Genomic DNA, 20449 nt, shown 5'->3' with positions numbered 1-20449 from the left:
CAGTGCCTTCTCCTCGATCCCGACGTTGCTGAGGCGCTGCACTAGGGTGCGGTGGCAGACAGTGTAGAATGCCGCGGAGAGGTCCAGGAGGATGAGGGCCGCTGTTTCTCCGTTGTCCAGCAGGGTTCGGATGTCGTCGGTGGCAGCGATGAGGGCGGTCTCGGTGCTGTGGTTGGCCCGGAAGCCTGACCGGGATGGGTCGAGGGAGCCAGTCGTCTCGAGGAAGGCTGCCAGTTGCTTGTTGACGGTCTTCTCGATGACTTTGGCTGGAAACGGAAGGAGCGAGATGGGGCGGTAGTTCTTGAGTTCGGTGGGGTCCGCCGTTGGTTTCTTTAGTAGAGCGCTGAGTTCGGCGTGCTTCCAGCTCTCAGGGAAGGTGGCGGTGTCGAGGGAGGTGTTGATGATGTCCCGCAGGTGGGGTGCGATGACAGCGTCGGCCTTGTTGAAGATGTGGTGAGGGCAGGGGTCGGTTGGGGATCCGGAGTGGATGGAGTTCATCGTGCTGATGGTGTCTTCGAGGTTGATCGGTGTCCAGGCGTTGAGGGTGGTGGTGGGGGGCGTTGGTTTGGTCGTGGGGAGCGTTGGTTGTGTTCTGAAGCTGTTGTGTATGTCAGCGATCTTGTTGTGGAAGTAGGAGGCGAGGGAGTTGCAGAGGTCTTGCGATGGGGTGATGTCGTTGGTTCCGGTGTTGGGGTTGGAGAGCTCTCTGACGATGTTGAAGAGTTCCTTGCTGTTGTGTGCGTTGTTGTCCAGCCGGTGCTTGAATGCTGTTTTCTTGGTGGCGTGGATCAGTTGATGGTGCATTCGGGTGGCGAGCTTGAGGGTAGTGTGAGAAGTTGGCCTGGTATATGATGCTCACTAGTTAAAGTGATCACCTTGTACCATGCCAAGCAACCCTTATGGTGTGGTTGTAAGTCAACCTTTTCGGACTAGCTGCCCTAGTGGTAGCGTAGGCTAAGCAGTCTTTGAGGCTAAACTCGTGAAGCGTGTTAAGCCAGCTGTTTTACCAAATGCAACCCCCTTTTATACCAATGAAAGGACACCACACAGATATATATTCAAAATATATATGTATTTATTTCTCAAGGTAACCCCTAGTCTCTTTATGAGCACAGGAGCACAAATCGTCAAGCAAGATTACAGTAGAATACACAGAAGTTGCACTTTATATGGATAGGCCCTGGTGGCCGCTCGAACCATATACTAAAATAGTGGTATAAGTACCACGAACAGAAAAGGGAAAAGGCCTAGGGCCTCTAGAATCGCTGGGCCTACAAGGAGCTAATTTCAGTTAGTGACCAGGAGGTCCACGGGTGGCGTGTGCAGAGCAAATAGTCACATGCGTGCTCCCATAGGATTCAATGGGTGCGTAAAAAGTACAAAGTTACTGCAAAGAGGATCTTCCGGATGGGCTAGGAACTCAAGATTTGGAACACAGGCACTAGAGATGTAATACTACACTTGGGCACAGGAGTGCCAGCTTTACCTCACCCACAGGAAGCGGGTGCATAGGCCTCGAAGTGCGTCGGGTTTCTTCTATCTGTTCCGTGGAGCCTGTGGACAAAGATGCTGCAGGCGGTCGGTCCTGGAGAGATGCGGTGGATCCAAGAGTGGATCGGAGATGTTGAAGACCTGTAAGCAGAGGGGACAGTGTTCACAGTCACTAGCCAGTGACCAGCGTGGCACCAGGTGGGTACCAGGCAATGTCGGGTGCAAACAGGAAGAAAGGTGTAGCTTGTCTCTGCAGCCACGTGGTCCCTGGAGGTCGACGACGTCCAGGAGTCGGTTCACGAGCTGTCCCACGCAGGCTCTCGCTGTCGGCGGTGTCGGCGACTTGATCGAAGCAAACAAGCCTTGGCAAAAGCAATTGTAGTAGGAGATGAAATAAGCTGATGGTTCTGTCCAGCAAGGTCAGAAGGACTGCTCCTTTGGAAGGGAGCAAGGGCCAGTCTGGAGCAACCAGACCAGTGGTGTATTTCTTGAAGTTCGTCGCCAAGATGGCTACTAGCCAGCGGGCCAGCAACCGGTTAGGCGCGTCGAGTGGCAAAATGCAGAAGGGCCCCACGCAGATCGTGGAGACGCTGGAGGGCTCACCTTTGGTGCAGATGCTGCTCGAGGGTTGGGCTTCTCAGATCCCAAAGCACAACTTGGAGGGAGCCTCGGTTGTTGCGCTTGCAGCTTGTCGTCGTCATTTCCAAGATGGCTGGCTCCACGTGTCTCGGTGCCTCCACGGGTCTCCTCTTTTCAGGGACTGTGGATCGGGCGATGAGAGGTCTGGAGGTCCAGGTCTTGTCAGTCTCTGGGCTCGGGCTCCGGCGGGAGGCGGCGGCAAAGCAGACGTTGATTCGCTGGATGGTGCTTGCGTTAGCAAGGTGGTCACTCCCTGACCACAGGGGAGATTTCCTTCAGTCTTCTGTGCAGCAGAATGTCGAAGTTCCCGTCTTCTTCTTAGTTTCAAGTTGATTCCAGGATGTCTGAAGTCTTAGGACACAGCTCCTACCTTTAAGCGGATTCTAGGGGCCGGACTACCTGCTAGGTCCCTCCCTATGGGTGGGACCAGGAAGGGGGGTGGTTACACCCCCAATCCTTTGTCCAGCTCGCCCCAGGCCCGGGACTGGTGTGCCCCAGGACCGGTTTGAACTGGCATATGCACCGAGGCTCCTTGTGAGCCACAGGCATGTCTGGTTTCTTTCAAGCCCTACCTGACCAATACACAAAATCCTGTCTGGGGTGGTGCATGCACCTCCCCTGGCACGAAACCCTTTGTCCACACCTCCCAAGCTGGAAGGACTCCCAGCAGCAGGAGGGCAGACTTGTGTCTGTGGTGGCAGCATCCATTTTGTGGAGCTGAGGCTATGTCTGATTTTACCCGGGTTTCAGGTACTGTACATGTCGGGTCCCTCTAGAAGGGTGGAATGCTAACACCGTCGCCAGAATTGGCGAGGGGTTAGTATTCCAATTCGTATGACACCTTACTCGACATGTTTTGATAAAGCCAAACCAAAGATAGCATTTAACCGCGAGGTTCATAATGCACTTAAGAGTATATGGTATGACGATATCTGGAAACAGTAGAAGGAAGTTGTTCCGACCACTGCAGACAGGCTCAGCTCATGCCAGAGCACGATCTCACATGGAACCAAGCACTCTGCCTTCAGGATTGTTAAGGCCTGCCATAGGAGTGACTTATAGGTTACCAGGTGTCCCATTTAAGGTTAGGTATAGGTATACTACACCTAAGTAAGAGGTGATTACACCAACTTACCCCAGCTGAGTGATCAGCCAGTTGTGTCAAATTGTTAGGCCAAGCCTGGGGTGGCATAATACATGCTTCAGCCCCTGGCAGGCCTTGGGTACACCAATGCCCTGGGTACCTAGTGTACACTGGTACAGGGGCTGACAGGGTGATCCACTTCCAATTGGTTATGCACCTAGGGTGCATAATTTTAATTTAGTAGAGAACAGCAGGCTGGGGGTCTGATTGGCAGGCCCACAGCCTCAATATGTCAAAAACCAGTGAAGCAAAAAGCAAAAAAGTTTGGGGTGACCATAGGATAGCAGACCCTACTCTCCTACAGGTAGTCATGTTGTCCGGCGTTGGGTCTCTTCTCCAGGCTTTCTCGAGGGCACGGCAGTTCTTCTTGGAGCTCTTGAGTTCGTCGGTGAACCACGGGGCCTTCTTGCTTCCGGGTCTGCTGGGCGGGGTCCTCAGAGGGGCGCGCTCGTCCGCGCAGGTGGAGATCCATTTCGTGAGGTTGTCGGCGGCTTGGCTGGGGTTCGGTGAGCTGGCGGGAGGGTGCTGGCTCAGGGATGCGGCGAGTTGTTCGGCTGTGATCTTGTTCCAGCTTCTTCGTGCAGCCTGTTGCTGGTGGTGGTGGACCGTGGTTCTTTTGAAGGTGAAGTGGATGCAGCTGTGGTCCGTCCAGTGGAGTCCAGTGGCGTGGCTGAAGGAGATGTCTTTGCTGGACGAGAAGACAGCGTCGAGTGTGTGTCCGGCGAGGTGGGTGGGGGTGGTCACCAGCTGCTTGAGTCCGAGGGTGGAGAGGTTGTCAAGCAGGGTGGTGGTGTTGCGGTCGTTGTTGTTCTCCAGGTGGAAGTTGATGTCCCCGAGGAGGATGTAGTCAGCGGAGGGGAGGGCGTGCGGGCTGATGAAGTCGGCGATGTCTTCGCTGAATTGAGTGCGTGGTCCCGGGGGTCGGTAGATCAGGGTGCCTTTGAGGGTGGTCTTGGGGTCGGTGTGGATCTGGAAGTGCAGGTGTTCGGCGGTTGTCAGGGTGTCGTCGGCGTTGGTCGAGATACGGATGGTGTCCCTGTGGATGATGGCGATGCCTCCTCCAGTCTGGTTGTCGCGGTCTCTCCAGATGATCTTGTAGCCCTCTGGGATGGCGATGGCGATGTCGGGCGCTAAGGAGTCGTTCATCCAGGTTTCCATGAGGAAGGCAATGTCAGGAGCTGTGGTGTCGAGGAGGTTCCAGAGTTGAACGGCGTGTCTGTGGACGGAGCGGGTGTTGAGCAGGATGCACTTGAGGTGGTTGCTGCTAGTGTTCCGTTTGGTGGGTGCTGAAGCAGTGCAGGTCCGGATGCAGGAGAACTTGCAGGACTGGCAGGTGAAGGGTCCGTGGGTGCGTCTCGGAGTGGCTCGGTAGCACCCGGGGTTTCGGCCGGTGTTGAGTGCGTTGAGGGTGGCGGCATCGTAGTCCGGCGGGTGGGGTGGCCTCTGCGGGGGCCAGGGGTTCTGGCGCTGGGCGCGGTCCAGGCGCGGACGGGCGCAGACGGGCTTACCTTTGGCGCACCTTCGGCGCTCAATCGGTGCTCCCGCTGCACGCGTCCGCTGCGCGGTCGCTCTGGGGGTGTCATAAGAGGGGAGCCGGGAGGGAGGGTCTGCGGGGAGGCGGGGAGCGCGGGACTCAATCGGCGGGCGGGGGGGCGGGGTCTCGTTGGAAGCGGCGGGAAACCTGGGGGCTCGGTGGCGGCTCTGAGGTGGCTGGGGCGCTGCTCGGCGGCCCTGTGGCGGCTGGGGCGGCGCTCGGCGGCCCTGTGGTGGCTCAGGCAGCAGGTGGCAGCAGGAGGCTCAGCAGGTAAGGAGCAGGCGGGAGGTGTGGGGGTGACCAGGCCGAGGGCGCAGTGGTCGCCCCCACACTATTGCTGTGCCAGCGTTCACATTCAGAGTCCAGTGTGTGAAGCACTATTGTGTGCCATCGTTCACATTCAGAGTCGAGTGTGTGAAGCACTATTGTGTGCCAGCGTTCACATTCAGAGTCCGGTGTGTGAAGCACTATTGCTGTGTTAGCGTTCACATTTAGAGTCCAGTGTGTGAAGCACTATTGTGTGCCAGCGTTCACATTCAGAGTCCAGTGTGTGAAGCACTATTGTGTGCCAGCGTTCCCATTCAGAGTCCGGTGTGAAGCACTATTGGTGCGCCAGTGTTCACATTCAGAGTCCAGTGTGTGAAGCACTGTTGCTGTGCCAGCGTTCCCATTCAGAGTCCGGTGTGTGAAGCACTATTGCTGCGCCAGTGTTCACATTCGGAGTCCAGTGTGTGAAGCACTGTTGCTGTGCCAGCGTTCCCATTCAGAGTCCGGTGTGTGAAGCACTATTGCTGCGCCAGTGTTCACATTCAGAGTCCAGTGTGTGAAGCACTATTGCTGCGCCAGCGTGCGTTCACATTCACAGTCCAGTGTGTGAAGCACTATTGCTGTGCCAGAGTTCACATTTAGAGTCCAGTGTGTGAAGCACTATTGTGTGCCAGCGTTCACATTTAGAGTCCAGTGTGTGAAGCACTATTGTGTGCCAGCATTCACATTCAGAGTCCGGTGTGTGAAGCACTATTGCTGCACCAGCGTTCACATTCAGATTCCAGTGTGTGAAGCACTATTGCTGTGCCAGCGTTCCCATTCAGAGTCCGGTGTGTGAAGCACTATTGTGTGCCAGCATTCACATTCAGAGTCCAGTGTGTGAAGCACTATTGTGTGCCAGCGTTCACATTCAGAGTCCAGTGTGTGAAGCACTATTGTGTGCCAGCGTTCACATTCAGAGTCCAGTGTGTGAAGCACTATTGTGTGCCAGCGTTCACATTCAGAGTCCAGTGTGTGAAGCACTATTGTGTGCCAGCGTTCACATTCAGAGTCCGGTGTGTGAAGCACTATTGTGTGCCAGCATTCACATTCAGAGTCCAGTGTGTGAAGCACTATTGTGTGCCAGCGTTCACATTCAGAGTCCAGTGTGTGAAGCACTATTGTGTGCCAGCGTTCACATTCAGAGTCCAGTGTGTGAAGCACTATTGTGTGCCAGCATTCACATTCAGAGTCCGGTGTGTGAAGCACTATTGTGTGCCAGCATTCACATTCAAAGTCCAGTGTGTGAAGCACTATTGTGTGCCAGCGTTCACATTCAGAGTCCGGTGTGTGAAGCACTATTGCTGCGCCAGCATTCACATTCAGAGTCCGGTGTGTGCAGCACTATTGTGTGCCAGCGTTCACATTCAGAGTCCAGTGTGTGAAGCACTATTGTGTGCCAGCGTTCACATTCAGAGTCCGGTGTGTGCAGCACTATTGTGTGCCAGCGTTCACATTCAGAGTCCAGTGTGTGAAGCACTATTGTTGTGCCAGCGTTCACATTCAGAGTCCGGTGTGTGAAGCACTATTGTGTGCCAGCGTTCACATTCAGAGTCCAGTGTGTGAAGCACTATTGTTGTGCCAGCGTTCACATTCAGAGTCCGGTGTGTGAAGCACTATTGTTGTGCCAGCGTTCACATTCAGAGTCCAGTGTGTGAAGCACTATTGTTGTGCCAGCGTTCACATTCAGAGTCCGGTGTGTGAAGCACTATTGTGTGCCAGCGTTCACATTCAGAGTCCAGTGGGTGAAGCACTATTGTTGTGCCAGCGTTCACATTCAGAGTCCGGTGTGTGAAGCACTATTGTGTGCCAGCGTTCACATTCAGAGTCCAGTGTGTGAAGCACTATTGCTGTGCCAGCGTTCACATTCCGGGTCCGGTGTGTGAAGCACTATTGTGTGCCAGCGTTCACATTCAGGGTCCGGTGTGTGAAGCACTATTGCTGTGCCAGCGTTCCCATTCAGAGTCCGGTGTGTGAAGCACTATTGTGTGGTACAAAAGGGGGTGGTGATGGACGGAGCATCAGAACCATTCAAACACTCACACCCAGTCCACAGATCTGGGTTTGATCCATCACCGTTCTTTAGCCCACTCTGCCACCCCAGTTCAGACATGGCCATATGCAAATCAGTCTGACCCTGTGCCTCATGGGAACAGTCCAGCCCGAACTGCCAAGCCATGCCTTCCCAGACTGATCAGACTGATTTGCATATGGCCATGTCTGAACTGGGGTGGCAGAGTGGGCTAAAGAATGGTGATGGATTAAACCCAGATCAGTTGACTGGGGGTGAGTGCTTGCAATGTTCAACACTCCGTCCATCATTCCCTTGGTTTAAGCACTATTGTGTGCCAGAGTTCACATTCAGAGTCCAGTGTGTGAAGCACTATTGTGTGCCAGCGTTCACATTCAGAGTCCAGTGTGTGAAGCACTATTGTGTGCCAGTATTCACACTTCAGCTTCGTGTATGAAGTGCGTGTGATGCACTACTGCTGCACCAGTGTTCCCACCACATAAACTTCCACAGCCTACCACAGACCTCCCCTCAGCCGGACTCTGGTACTGGCGGCTTCTCCTCATTGCTCCTGAGACACCTGCCCCTGCACATCAAAGCCTCCTCCTCGGGTCTGTGCCAGAAACTGAAGACCGGGCTCTGCCACATTGTAAAAGCACATAATATAGCACACCTGGGCCCTGTGTGTGGCGCACTATTGCCATGTCCTCGTGCACGGTTAGGCCCTATGCGTGAAGTACTATTGCCCTGCCCTCGTGCACCTTTATGCCCTATGCGCGAAGCACTATTGCCATGCCCTCGTGCACGGTTAGGCACTATGCGTGAGACACTATTGCCGAGCACTCGTACACGGTTAGGTACTATGTGAGAAGCACTATTGTCGCGCCAAAGTGCACGGTTAGGCACTATGCGTGAAGCACTATTGCCGAGCCCTCATGCACGGTTAGGCAAGCATTATTTCCGGCGTGCCCACGTGCACGTTTAGGCCTTATGCGTGAAGCACTATTGCCGAGCCATCGTGCAGTTAGGCACTATGCCTGAAGCACTATTGCCGTCATGCCGCGCCCAAGTGCACGTTTAGGCACTGTGCGTGAAGCACTATTGCCGTCATGCCGCGCCCAAGTGCACGTTTAGGCACTGTGCGTGAAGCACTATTGCCGCGTCCAAGTGTACAGTTAGGCACTAAGCCTGAAGCACTATTGCCGCGCCCAAGTGTACAGTTAGGCCCTATGCCTGAAGCACTATTGCCGCGCCCAAGTGTACAGTTAGGCCCTATGCCTGAAGCACTATTGCCGCGCCCAAGTGTACAGTTAGGCACTAAGCCTGAAGCACTATTGCCGCGCCCAAGTGTACAGTTAGGCCCTATGCCTGAAGCACTATTGCCGCGCCCAAGTGTACAGTTAGGCACGAAGCCTGAAGCACTATTGCCGCGCCCAAGTGTACAGTTAGGCCCTATGCCTGAAGCACTATTGCCGCGCCCAAGTGTACAGTTAGGCCCTATGCCTGAAGCACTATTGCCGCGCCCAAGTGTACAGTTAGGCACTAAGCCTGAAGCACTATTGCCGCGCCCAAGTGTACAGTTAGGCCCTATGCCTGAAGCACTATTGCCGCGCCCAAGTGTACAGTTAGGCACGAAGCCTGAAGCACTATTGCCGCGCCCAAGTGTACAGTTAGGCCCTATGCCTGAAGCATTCGTGCCATGGGGCTCGTCACGCTTTCTCCGGACCCAGAGGCGCAACTAGAGCCAAATTTCGAGGCGCGCGGGGTGGGGGGGGGGAGTGGGGGGGGGGCTAAGAAAACATTTCGGGGGGCGGCTGAATCTTTAAGAAATAGGCAGAAGGGAGCTGCAGGGGCTCTTAGAAGGGGTGAAACAACAGCGAGGCCTCATTACAATGCAAACGGTCTTTTAAAGACTGTGAAGTGCTCGGGTGCGGCTGTGTGTGCCCGGAAGCTGTCTCATCCCGGGCTGCCACACAGGAGGGGGGGGGGGGGGGGCTGAAGCCCTTTGAGTCCAATGGGTGTTGCGCCGCCTGTGACCGGACCCCAGCATCAGCGCTCAAGCTCTCACCCCAGGCCGGAGGTGCTCGGATGTGGCGCAGGCAGCGCGCCCGGTCACGTAGGCAGGCCCGTGCGCTCTCTCCCTTCTGGAGGGCACGTGCCTCGCGCTCATGCCAGGCCGGCTGGCTGGCACAGGGTACATATTGTACTTATGGATATTTATAGAGTGTGAACTTATCTGCTGAGCGCTGGAGATCTGCAGGGGCCCCTGAGGTACCCTGAGCAGGGGGTGGTCGCTATGAGGGAGAGGGCACGGTGGAGGGGGCTACAGCTAGGATCACTGCTCCCGCGCTTGCCCTCACAGCACCCAAGACCGCAGTGCCAGCCCCAAGTGGTTTGCAGTTTGTCCATCAGGTCGGTGTGACCCCTGACCCCCACAGGTGACATGAGTACGAAGCACTTCTAGGAGTAACATGGGTGACTCGAGGTGACCCGAAGTGCATCCCTTCCTACCCTATTTACTGCAAATACCTACCGAGGCTGGGGCAGCTATCAACGGTGCAGCAGGTGCAGTGACACCGGGGTCCAGGACTCGGAAGGGCCCCACTGAGCCCAGGTATTGTTGTCATGAATTACACAACCAGCCGTGAGAGGGCCGGGCTTGGAGGCGATGTGGTCACTCTGTAGCTGTGGCTGATATTATCGGATCAAGTCGAGTGCAATTCTGGGTGGTCCGCTCGAGTATTGATCAGTGAGCGGCCCTAGTGAGCCAGGCCCTCACACCACCCGTGGCGGACGCTAGGATCAGCACAAACCAGGAACCTTAACCCACCCGAAATGTGTCCAAATGTTTGTACAGTTTGCAGTTTGATGACGACTGCGTGTTGCAATGCTTTGACAGGAACCGGAAGTTGCAAATTTGTCCCAATGTTAGCTGGATATCCGGGGCACCCTCTCCACCCCCACCCCCATCATCCCCTTCCTTCTCCCGAGTGACTTCAACTAAATGGCAACCAGGGCACAGGAAGCGGACATTGCGACATTGTTCTGCTCCAGTGACTGCATCAATGCCTACTTGACCCTGCGGACTGCAGAGCTACTTTGTGGCCTCTCGGCCACTCTCTCCACGCCCCCTCACTCCAGAGGATCACGTGACCTCACCACCACTCTCCATGCCCGCTCACTCCAGAGGAGCACATGTGACCTCACTGCCACTCTCTCCACGCCCCCTCACTACAGAGGATCACGTGACCTCACCACCACTCTACATGCCCGCTCACTCCAGGGGAGCACATGTGACCTCACTGCCACTCTCTCCACGCCCCCTCACTACAGAGGATCACGTGACCTCACCACCACTCTCCATGCCTGCTCACTCCAGGGGAGCACATGTGACCTCACTGCCACTCTCTCCACGCCCCCTCACTACAGAGGATCACGTGACCTCACCACCACTCTCCATGCCCGCTCACTCCAGGGGAGCACATGTGACCTCACTGCCACTCTCTCCACGCCCCCTCACTCCAGAGGATCACGTGACCTCACCACCACTCTCCATGCCCGCTCACTCCAGGGGAGCACATGTGACCTCACTACCACTCTCTCCACGCCCCCTCACTCCAGAGGATCACGTGACCTCACCACCACTCTCCATGCCTGCTCACTCCAGGGGAGCACATGTGACCTCACTGCCACTCTCTCCACGCCCCCTCACTCCAGAGGATCACGTGACCTCACCACCACTCTCCATGCCCGCTCACTCCAGGGGAGCACATGTGACCTCACTGCCACTCTCTCCACGCCCCCTCACTCCAGAGGATCACGTGACCTCACCACCACTCTCCATGCCCGCTCACTCCAGAGGATCACGTGACCTCACCACCACTCTCCATGCCCGCTCACTCCAGGGGAGCACATGTGACCTCACTGCCACTCTCTCCACGCCCCCTCACTACAGAGGATCACATGACCTCACCACCACTCTCCATGCCTGCTCACTCCAGGGGAGCACATGTGACCTGTGGTAAATAATTTAATTACCGGGACTTAATTTGATACAGAAACATAATAAAAATAGCTCAGTAAATAAGAGGCAGAATCCGTGGTATTAGAGGTTCGGAATGGGCTTTATTCCAATGAATGATTCGAATCGGTTGCTCCAAGTTCCATCACCACGAAGGTTCAGGAAGTGAAGTACATACATTATTGATAATTATTCACTTTTATACAATAGGCATTACAGTGAAGTAAATGCAAGAGGCGTAACAATTGATAGCAAAGATAACATTTCACATGCGTAGCTGAAGGAGGCGTAAGTGGGAGTAACAAGGAAAACGTCATTGGTTGTGATGTCACATATGGGTGGACCTATGAAATAATTTCGCAATGTCAGCAGAAATACTTGGCAGAGATGCGCGCGCAGCAGTATGACGTGTAATTGACGTGCAACTAGGGGGTGAAGGGGACTTGACATTTAGCTCTACATGTGGCGGCAGAAGTCTGGAGGGTCAAGTCAACCTAATCCCAAATCATATCTAACATCCTATGTTTAAAGAACTATGTTATCCAGAAGAGAGGTCTCTTAGAGTAGAATCTTATTCTATACTGACTATACTGACTGTTAGTGCGTGTACAAGCGTCTAAGTGTCTACACTAGATGCGAGGGCAGGAATCTTCCATAGTAACAGGGCTATGAATTACTTGCATGAAGACAGAGAAACCGGGCCTTTGCTCGGTAGCTGGAAGAATGTTTACTGAAACTACTAGACAGGAATGCATTGGGCAGGGGGCGGAGCAGATAATTTCGAAGGTGAAATACAGTTTCTTGGCAGGCAACAGGCTGATGTCAGGCTTCGTGAGCCGCGCAGGGAATGAGACAAAGTTCATGGTCACAGATGCAGGCTCAGACTGGAGCTTCAGAGGCAGAAAGCAAGAAAAGCTTGATGACAGAATCAGGGCCTACTTGCCTGGACTGTAAAATGGCATAAGTAAACCATATAAAGCCGGTGGCCTTTCATACTTAGGAATGGAATATCCGGCCTATTCATGGCGGATCTGTAAGAGGACATGTTGACGGTGGACGCACATGTGTTTGCGTCTTCATAACTGGAACTGGAGGGAGTATACATGTACTTGTGATTCATACATGAAACCGTTGGGGTCCAAGATAGGGGACATAACTGATCAGAAAAATCCATATTTCCACATTCCCTCCTTGTCCCCTACTTGCCCGTCAAGAGATATCAATCTTCATCAATCCATTGATCTGTTCATATAGCATCATTTGTTCTTCTTTTTTCTTCTGGGACGAATGAAATCTTGGTGATGGGACACACGATGTGGCACACAGACCACAAATCGCTGGTCCACATTGTAGGCATAGACAGCAACTGAATAGTATGAGGAAGCCAATACCTAGGAAGGATAGGACCTTCCATCCAAAGGTAGATAATACATTCCAAAACCAACCGGACCAAGTCCAGGTGCCTGGATTCTGGTGTATCTGGCTTACAATCTTATGAAGGCGAGTTATGGCTTTATATACAGATGGCGAATTTTCTGGTATGAAAATGCAACAACTTGATCCGATGACCCTACAAGCTCCGCCCCTATCGGCCAGGATGACGTCAAGGACAAGACGATTTTGAAGCACAACAATCCGCATAGCAGACTGTTCTTCTGTTAAATTGCCTAAGGCGGAAATAGTTTCGTTCACTACTGCTTCAAGGGTTCTAGTTAATCTACGTATCAGCTTACTATTGGTAACGGTACCTATATAGGGAAAGAGACCTTTATTGAAATCTGTGTATTTTTCCCATGCTGTTTCAGTGTAATCGACAATTGGGAGATCTCTCCTTTCTCTATTGTGTACTAAATGAGTATTTCTGTGATAATCGGGAGGAGCTAGGAAAATGGGTGGCAAAAGAAATCCAATGTAGCAGGTACCCTCCCAATCTAGAGGCAAACGTACATACGCCGTCTGACCACATATAAAATAGGAATGGCGGGAAGCTCTAAATGTCGACTTGCCTTGATCACTGAATTCTATTACAGTGGTGCATCTACTATGGCCCATATGTATGGAACCATTCTTTCTTACACATAATTCACCTTTTACTGAAAATACTGACATGGCGGGCAAAATTGGAGTAGCTTCGGATTCGACATTTAGGATCATAAGATTAAGCGTAAAATTACCTAATCCATATACTTCATTTTCTAGATCAGTTCCTGTTCTCTTCGGAAGTCCCTCCTTGTTAGGGTAGCAGACTTTAAGTAAAACTAAGTTCAAATTTCCCCATACCCAGTTGTCTTGATAAACTGCAGAATTTGAATCTAGGGAATTAATTAAACTAAACCATGCTCCACAGGAGCCGTTGTGTGTGAATGGGTATGGAAAAAGAGGTAGAATTCCTTTATAATTCTGATAGGGAGGGAGTCGGCCACATATCCAACAATTTGTAGCATTGCTAACCTGATGGGAATGATGTAACATACTAATAAAAGTGTTATTGCGCAGCGCAAATCTATACGATAATTCATGCGGGGGTAGGTCACTAAAAGAATGTTCAGCAGTAACATTATAAACATGTCTAGAAATAGGATAATATATGTGCAACAATATACTTGCAGTAATTATTAAGAAACTTAGGAAAAACAAAATTAATAACGTCACTGTGCAATGACTACGCAGTGATTTACAGTATGCATGTCGTTTCAACATTTTTCGGGTGTTTTCTCTATTCAGATCTAAGGGATACATGTCAGGGACAAATTCAACCGCTTCACCTTGGAGAGGACTTAAACAATCAAATTTCCCGACCGGTTAGATCTGAGTTTTAGTTTATATTGTTCGTGACTACTGGTTTCAACAAAAGGAAGTTTTGAGTCAATGGGTGAAGACACACAAGGTGTGGTGTTTACGTCCGATGGTAGTCCATGAAATTTCTTGATATGACTTGAATGTATCCAGCCTTTTCTGCCCTCGATCTTCACGGCTGTCCTTGTGGTGAGCAAGACCAATTTCGGTGACTTCCACCTAGGATCCAGCTGAGTCTTTCGATCAAAGTTCCTCACTAAAACGAGATCCCCTGGAATTACGTCATGGGGTTTCACCTCAGTGTTGTCAGGAAAGGCTGCAGCTACCTGTGAACGACAAGATTGTAGTGCAGACATCAAGGAAGCCAAATAATCTGTCAGCATATTACAGTCAATATCAGTTATTTTACGTGGTATAGGCGTCCCCCACATATTTGGTGGTCTGCCAAAGATCACCTCATACGGGGATAGCCCTGTTCGAGAGTGTGCTACCATTCTCATGTAAAAGAGTGCAACTGGTAAGGCTACTACCCAGTCGACACCCTTCTCTCTGCATATCTTGGACAATCTGATTTTCAGAATCTGATTATGTCTTTCTACGAGACCTGCTGCTTCGGGGTGTCGGACACAGTGGAATTTCCACTGATAGCCTAACAAAAGTGAAACGTGTTTCATTAGTTCGGATGAGAACGGCTGGCCGTTATCTGAGTAGACAGCACGTGGTAAACCGTATCGTGGGAAGAATTCTCGAACTAACTGTTTGGCAGTAGTCGGGGCAGTGTAATCTGAAACCGGGTATGCCTCTGTCCAACGGGAAAGAGCACAGACAACTACGAGAACATATTTGAATCCTCGACATCGTTCCATCTGGACATAATCCATCTGGAGGACTTCAAAAGGGTGATCAGGAGACTGAAATCCACCCTGCTCTACGGGAACGCTTTTTCCTGGGTTGAACTGACAACAGATTATACAGGTACGAACCTTTTGTTTAGCTGCTGCTCGTAAATGTTTATTGAACCAAATGTGTTGGATGCTGTCTAGCATAGCTTTTTCTCCTAGATGTGCTGGACTTATGTATAGTGTTAATAATAACTTGGACCATTGAATCAGGAAGGAACCACACAGATTTTTCCTTCGTCATCCATCCTTGGTCCGTTTGAATCCCTCCTAATTCAGTCCATTTCTTTATTTCGTCTGGAGTAGCATGTGTCTGTATGTCAATTACGTCAAGAGCGGGATCTTTAATCGTCATACAATGTGTTGGCGTCGGGACTATTGTCTTTGTCACGTCGGATGTTTGAGTTTGAGCAGTCTGTTTAGCTGTTCTGTCAGCTAGATCATTGCCTTGAGAAATGATATCAGTAACTTTCGTATGAGCTTTACATTTCATAATTGATATTGCAGTGGGTAGATGTATTGCATCTAATAAAGCATGAATGAGGGGTCCGTGCTGAATGTGGGCACCGTGAGAAGTTAAATAACCTCTCTCTCGCCACAGCACGCCGAAGTCATGTACAACTCCGAATGCATAACGTGAATCAGTGTATATGTTGACTTTTTTATTTGCGGCTTGAATACAGGCTTGTGTCAGAGCGACGAGCTCTGCTGCTTGAGCGGACAAGGTATTTATGCAATTTGTTTCAATGATTTCAGTGTCTGTTGTGACTGCGTAAGCGGCCACTAACTCTCCTGTACTTGTTCTCATACATGAACCATCTACATACAACGTCAGGTCTGGGTCTGACAATGGGACATCTGTCAAGTCTTGTCTGGGTTTCGTCGTGATTGTAATAACGTCAATACAGTCATGCGCTAGTGGGTCTGTTCCAATTACGGGTAAAAGTGTGGCAGGATTCAATGTGTTACAACGTCTGATTTCTATATGTGGTTGGAACAATGTTAATTCATACCCTGTAAGTCGCGCTATAGTTAAATGTTGTGTTTGCGTTCGATTCAAAAGAACCTCTACTGCATGCGGTACTCGTACTGTCAATGGATGTCCTAACACTATGGCATCGCTTTGTCTGATTGCTAAAGCTGTCGCTGCCACTGATTTTAGGCACGCAGGCAGAGCCTGAGCTACGGGATCTAATGTACTAGAAAAATAAGCACACGGTTTGTGTGATCCTGCTTGTTCCTGTGTGAGTACTGACAAGGCAGTACCTTCGCGTTCTGTAACAAAAAGTATAAACTGTTTATTGTAACATGGTGTTGCTAAAACCGGTGCTTGACATAAAGCTTTCTTTAAGCTTTCAAAAGCTTGTGTATGTTCCTGAGTCCAAGGGAGAACAGTCGATGTGGCTGCCTCCTGTGTTGTCAACTGAATGAGTTGTTTTGCTAGAAATGCATACTGAGGGATCCACTGCCTACAATATGAAGTGAGGCCTATAAAAGCCCGCACCTCCTTTTGTGTCTTGGGTATTGGCATGTTAGCTATTAACTGAATGCGGTCGGGTGTAAGCTGCCTTCCCTCCTTGGACAGCGAGTGTCCAAGATAAACAACTCGCTGGACACAGAATTGCAGCTTAGAAGGGGACACCTTGTGCCCCTTTTCGGCTAGAAATTGTAAAACTGTCAGTGATGCTTTCTCACATTCAGGTTCGCTTCTGGCGGTGATCAGCAGATCATCGACATATTGAAGCAGGGCAGTGTTTACTGGCATGTGGATACTGTCGAGTTCTCGTTTCAGTGCTTGGCTATAGATGCTGGGGCTTTCTGTAAATCCTTGAGGTGCGCGTGAGAATTTAAAGCTACGTCCATTTAAACTAAATCCGAACAAGTATTGGCTTTCCGGATCTATAGGGACGCTGAAAAAGGCATTTTTGAGATCAATTACAGTAAAGAATGTTGCTTCGGAATCAATAGCTGTCAGTAATGACGAGATATCTGGGACCACAGGGAATTGTGGCACAATGCATTTGTTCAATTCGCGCAGATCAATAACCAATCGATATACTGGCGGGGCCTTCGGATCTGTTCGTTTAAGAATCGGAATTATCGGTGAATTACATACATTGGAGTCTGTTTCCACAACCACTCCTTGGGCAATGAGCTCGTCAATGATTTGTAGTAAAGCCACTACAGCATCTGGTGGTAACTTGTATTGTCGCATTCGTGGTAGTACCACTCCTGCCTTTAGTGTAACTCGATATGGTGTAATATTCATGCAACCAACATCAGTAGGGCCTTGTGCCCATAGATGTGTAGGTAAAGTCTGCAGTCGGGGATCCATGTCTCGAGACACATAGTGACCTTTGAAATCACGTAAAAACAATCTTACTCCTTCCGGAGAACAACATATTATAGCTCCTAGAGCTTTCAGTGTTTTTATACCTAACAAGTTTTCTGGACATGATTTAGTAAGCAATAAATCTGTAGTTCTGGTCAAGGGTCCTATCGTCAGTGGAAGAGGCTGTGATACTTCGTTAACAATAGGTTTTCCTGAAAAACCAAGGGAAATATTCTGTGAGCCTGAGAGGGGTGCCCCTGGAACTTCACTACGCTTTATGGTTGTTCGACTTGCCCCTGTATCGAGTAAAAATTTTCTATCTTGACCTAATAATTCACTATGTACATAAGGTCCTTCTTGGTCTACAGGGACCTCGATAAGGGGTAAGTCAACTTCCCTCTCTAGGCTGTTTCATGCATATCGTTGATAATCAGGATAGTCATACTGTGCGGTCTGGTACAGCTGTCGTGTCGTGGTTTGTGTGGCAGCAACAGGCAGCGTAGGTGCAGTTGGCACAAACTGTATAGACTGTTGTGGAGCTGGCATGGACTGTGCATGCTGCGAGGCTCCTTGTTCATTCTGATCCTGTCTAAGTGGCCGTGGTCTTTCTTTTGTAATACCTGTGGCGATATTACGCTTCAGGACTGGACAATCGTGTATATAATGACCTGGTTGTTTACAATAGTTGCATGTCCCTTTTACAGGTCCTGCTGAATCACCGGAATGTGTCGTACCCTTTTTATGTCCTTCAGCTGGAACTGTCTGGGAGACTAGCATTTTCATTTTCGTGTCTTTCATGCGTCTTTGTTCATGATCTTGTTCCTCTCTAATTCTATTGTGATGATACTGTAACATTTGTAACATTTGTGATGGGGTGTTACCTTGCCAGGTACTCTCGAATTTTAATACTCTATTCTTCACTTGGGGCAAGGAATTTTCAACTAATTTTGTCACAAACAGATGTGGGTATGATTCGCTACTTGCTTTTATGCCAGTATTTATACCAAAACATTTTTCAAATCGTGCATAGAAATCACTAGTGTCTTCATCTTGCTTTTGTTTACAGGCTGAAATTGCACCCCAGTCTTCCTTTTTCGTAGTTAATAAACGTGGCAGTACCTGTACTAGTAAACCTGGTAGTGCTTTAGTTTTGTCCCCAAGCCCCGAACCTGGACCTCGGGCCTTTTCTTCATTTTCTAATGCTGTCCAGTCTATCTTTTGGTCTCCCACCTCCCACTCTTTTTCCTTGAGTTTTTCATAAATGCCAGCAGGCATCAATACCTTTAATATGGTCATAATGTCGGGATAGGTATACTCTCCCATGAGTAACATGTCTTTAATTTCTCGGTGGAAACCCGCTGGGTCTTTGTCATGACTGGGTACCACTTTCTTCATTTCTAACAATTCTATTTTCGATATGGGCGTATATACAAATACACGTTTAAACTCATTGTCCTCGCCCTTTATTGGGTGTACTTCTCGTAAGGGATTCTGTCTGTCCATGTAATACATCGGTCTTTCCTTGATGGGCAGTGAGACATGTTCTGGACATACAAAAAGAATGTACTGCTTTCTTGATTCTAGTATTTCTTTAATTAGCTTAGTACCTGAACCTCTCCATCTATTCGTGAGTAATTCAGTCAATATATCAGGTAAGGGACCAGGATCTGAATGTTGGCTTTTATATAGTATAAGAAGTTGTTGAATCATATAAATCCCAGCTAAACGCTGTTCATCTGGAGTGAGATTCAAAAATGTGTGTGCTACTGTATCATCATCATACTTTCCGGGACTGTCAATCCAATGAACGGCTGACCTGGCTAATTCTTGTTCATCCATAGAATCGAGAAAATGATAACCCCTTCGTTCTCGGAGTAATTTGTCAGTGGCTTGGAACGAATGCTCGGGGGACTTTATATTTATTATAGGTGTTTGGAAATTCCTGTTATTATCTGGGCATATCGGACGTATCGGGTCAGTAAAACATCTAGTACTATTACAAGATCTTCCTCTACCTACATAGGCTATGGTTTCTGACTGTCCTGTGGGCAGTCCTGATCCTTCCTCCTCGCTTTGTTCGAACTGGTCTACCGCTAATCTCTCTTCGTGTAGGCGTTCTATTTCTTTACGGATCTTTCGGCACATGGCTATTATACAGTTTTGCTTATCATGTCTCCCTTCTGATATATTCTGGCTCCATCTGGTAAGAATTTGCATTGCTTCCGGGTCTACCCCCGGTCGGTCTTGATTTCTGATCACACAATTTATGAGGAAACGTAACAGTTCCCCCTGTATTTCCACTTTCTGGTATTCCATAGCTCTGTTAATACATTCAGAATCTCGCCCTGTTTGGACAAAATGATATATATTATCTAGATGCATAGTCATTCCTGGTAACTTCCCTAAATACACCGCGGCTCGTCTGATACGTAATGATGCCATGATCATTTCGTCCTCTTTGCTGGGCACAGGGTCATATCTACAATCTACAAGAAGTTCCTTAAGCGTGCGGGCATTTATGAGTTTGGGGGTACGTGGATGTGCTGACTCTTGAAAAGTAAGTTTATTTATTCTGGGTGGCGTAGAAAAAATATTGGTAGCACCTCCCGTAGCCCCGTCTGGGGTATCGGGCGTGAAAGGATTCGTTGAACGCGATACAGCAACTATAGGTGTGGGCACAGCTATAGAAGTAGCTGTAGGAACAGATGTGGAAACAGATGTGCTTGCCGGAACTTGTGTCAGGATTTGGTGCTGTAGAGATACAGATACAGGATCTTGGCGTTGAACCTCCCCGGCCAACGGTCTATGTGGGGCGGGGTTAGCATACTCGGGAGCTGCGTCATCTAAATATGAGGAAAGAAAAACATCTTCTGCGGTTCTAGGATGCCCCTTGGGATGTACCTTTATTGGAAATAATGGGGGTGGCAAGTCTTTTGGTATCCCCGCAGTAGCCTTAGGTAATCCCTCGGCCAGAAGGGGATACATACCCTTCATAAGGGCATGTCTTTGTCTGTCTACTTGTTCTGATTTCACTCGTGTACCTTCTTCAATTAATAGATTTTCTCGGACTTCATTTGAATTCTCTTTACTCTTCTCTTCCTGTCTACGTGCTTTTTCTGTACGTCTATACGATTCTTTACGCCATAATTCAATGGCGTCTTTCTGTGATTGTCTAGCTTTCTTTTTCCATAATTCTTCCTCTACTTTCACGATGCACTCTGCATCCCAGGTCCCAGCCGCGGGCCACCTCTGACTTTCTGGTAATTCCTTAGTGTA

Source organism: Triturus cristatus, chromosome 10 (assembly GCF_964204655.1).
Source record: "Triturus cristatus chromosome 10, aTriCri1.1, whole genome shotgun sequence".
Taxonomy (NCBI): Eukaryota; Metazoa; Chordata; class Amphibia; order Caudata; family Salamandridae; genus Triturus; species Triturus cristatus.
Note: the sequence above shows the minus strand (reverse complement) of the source record.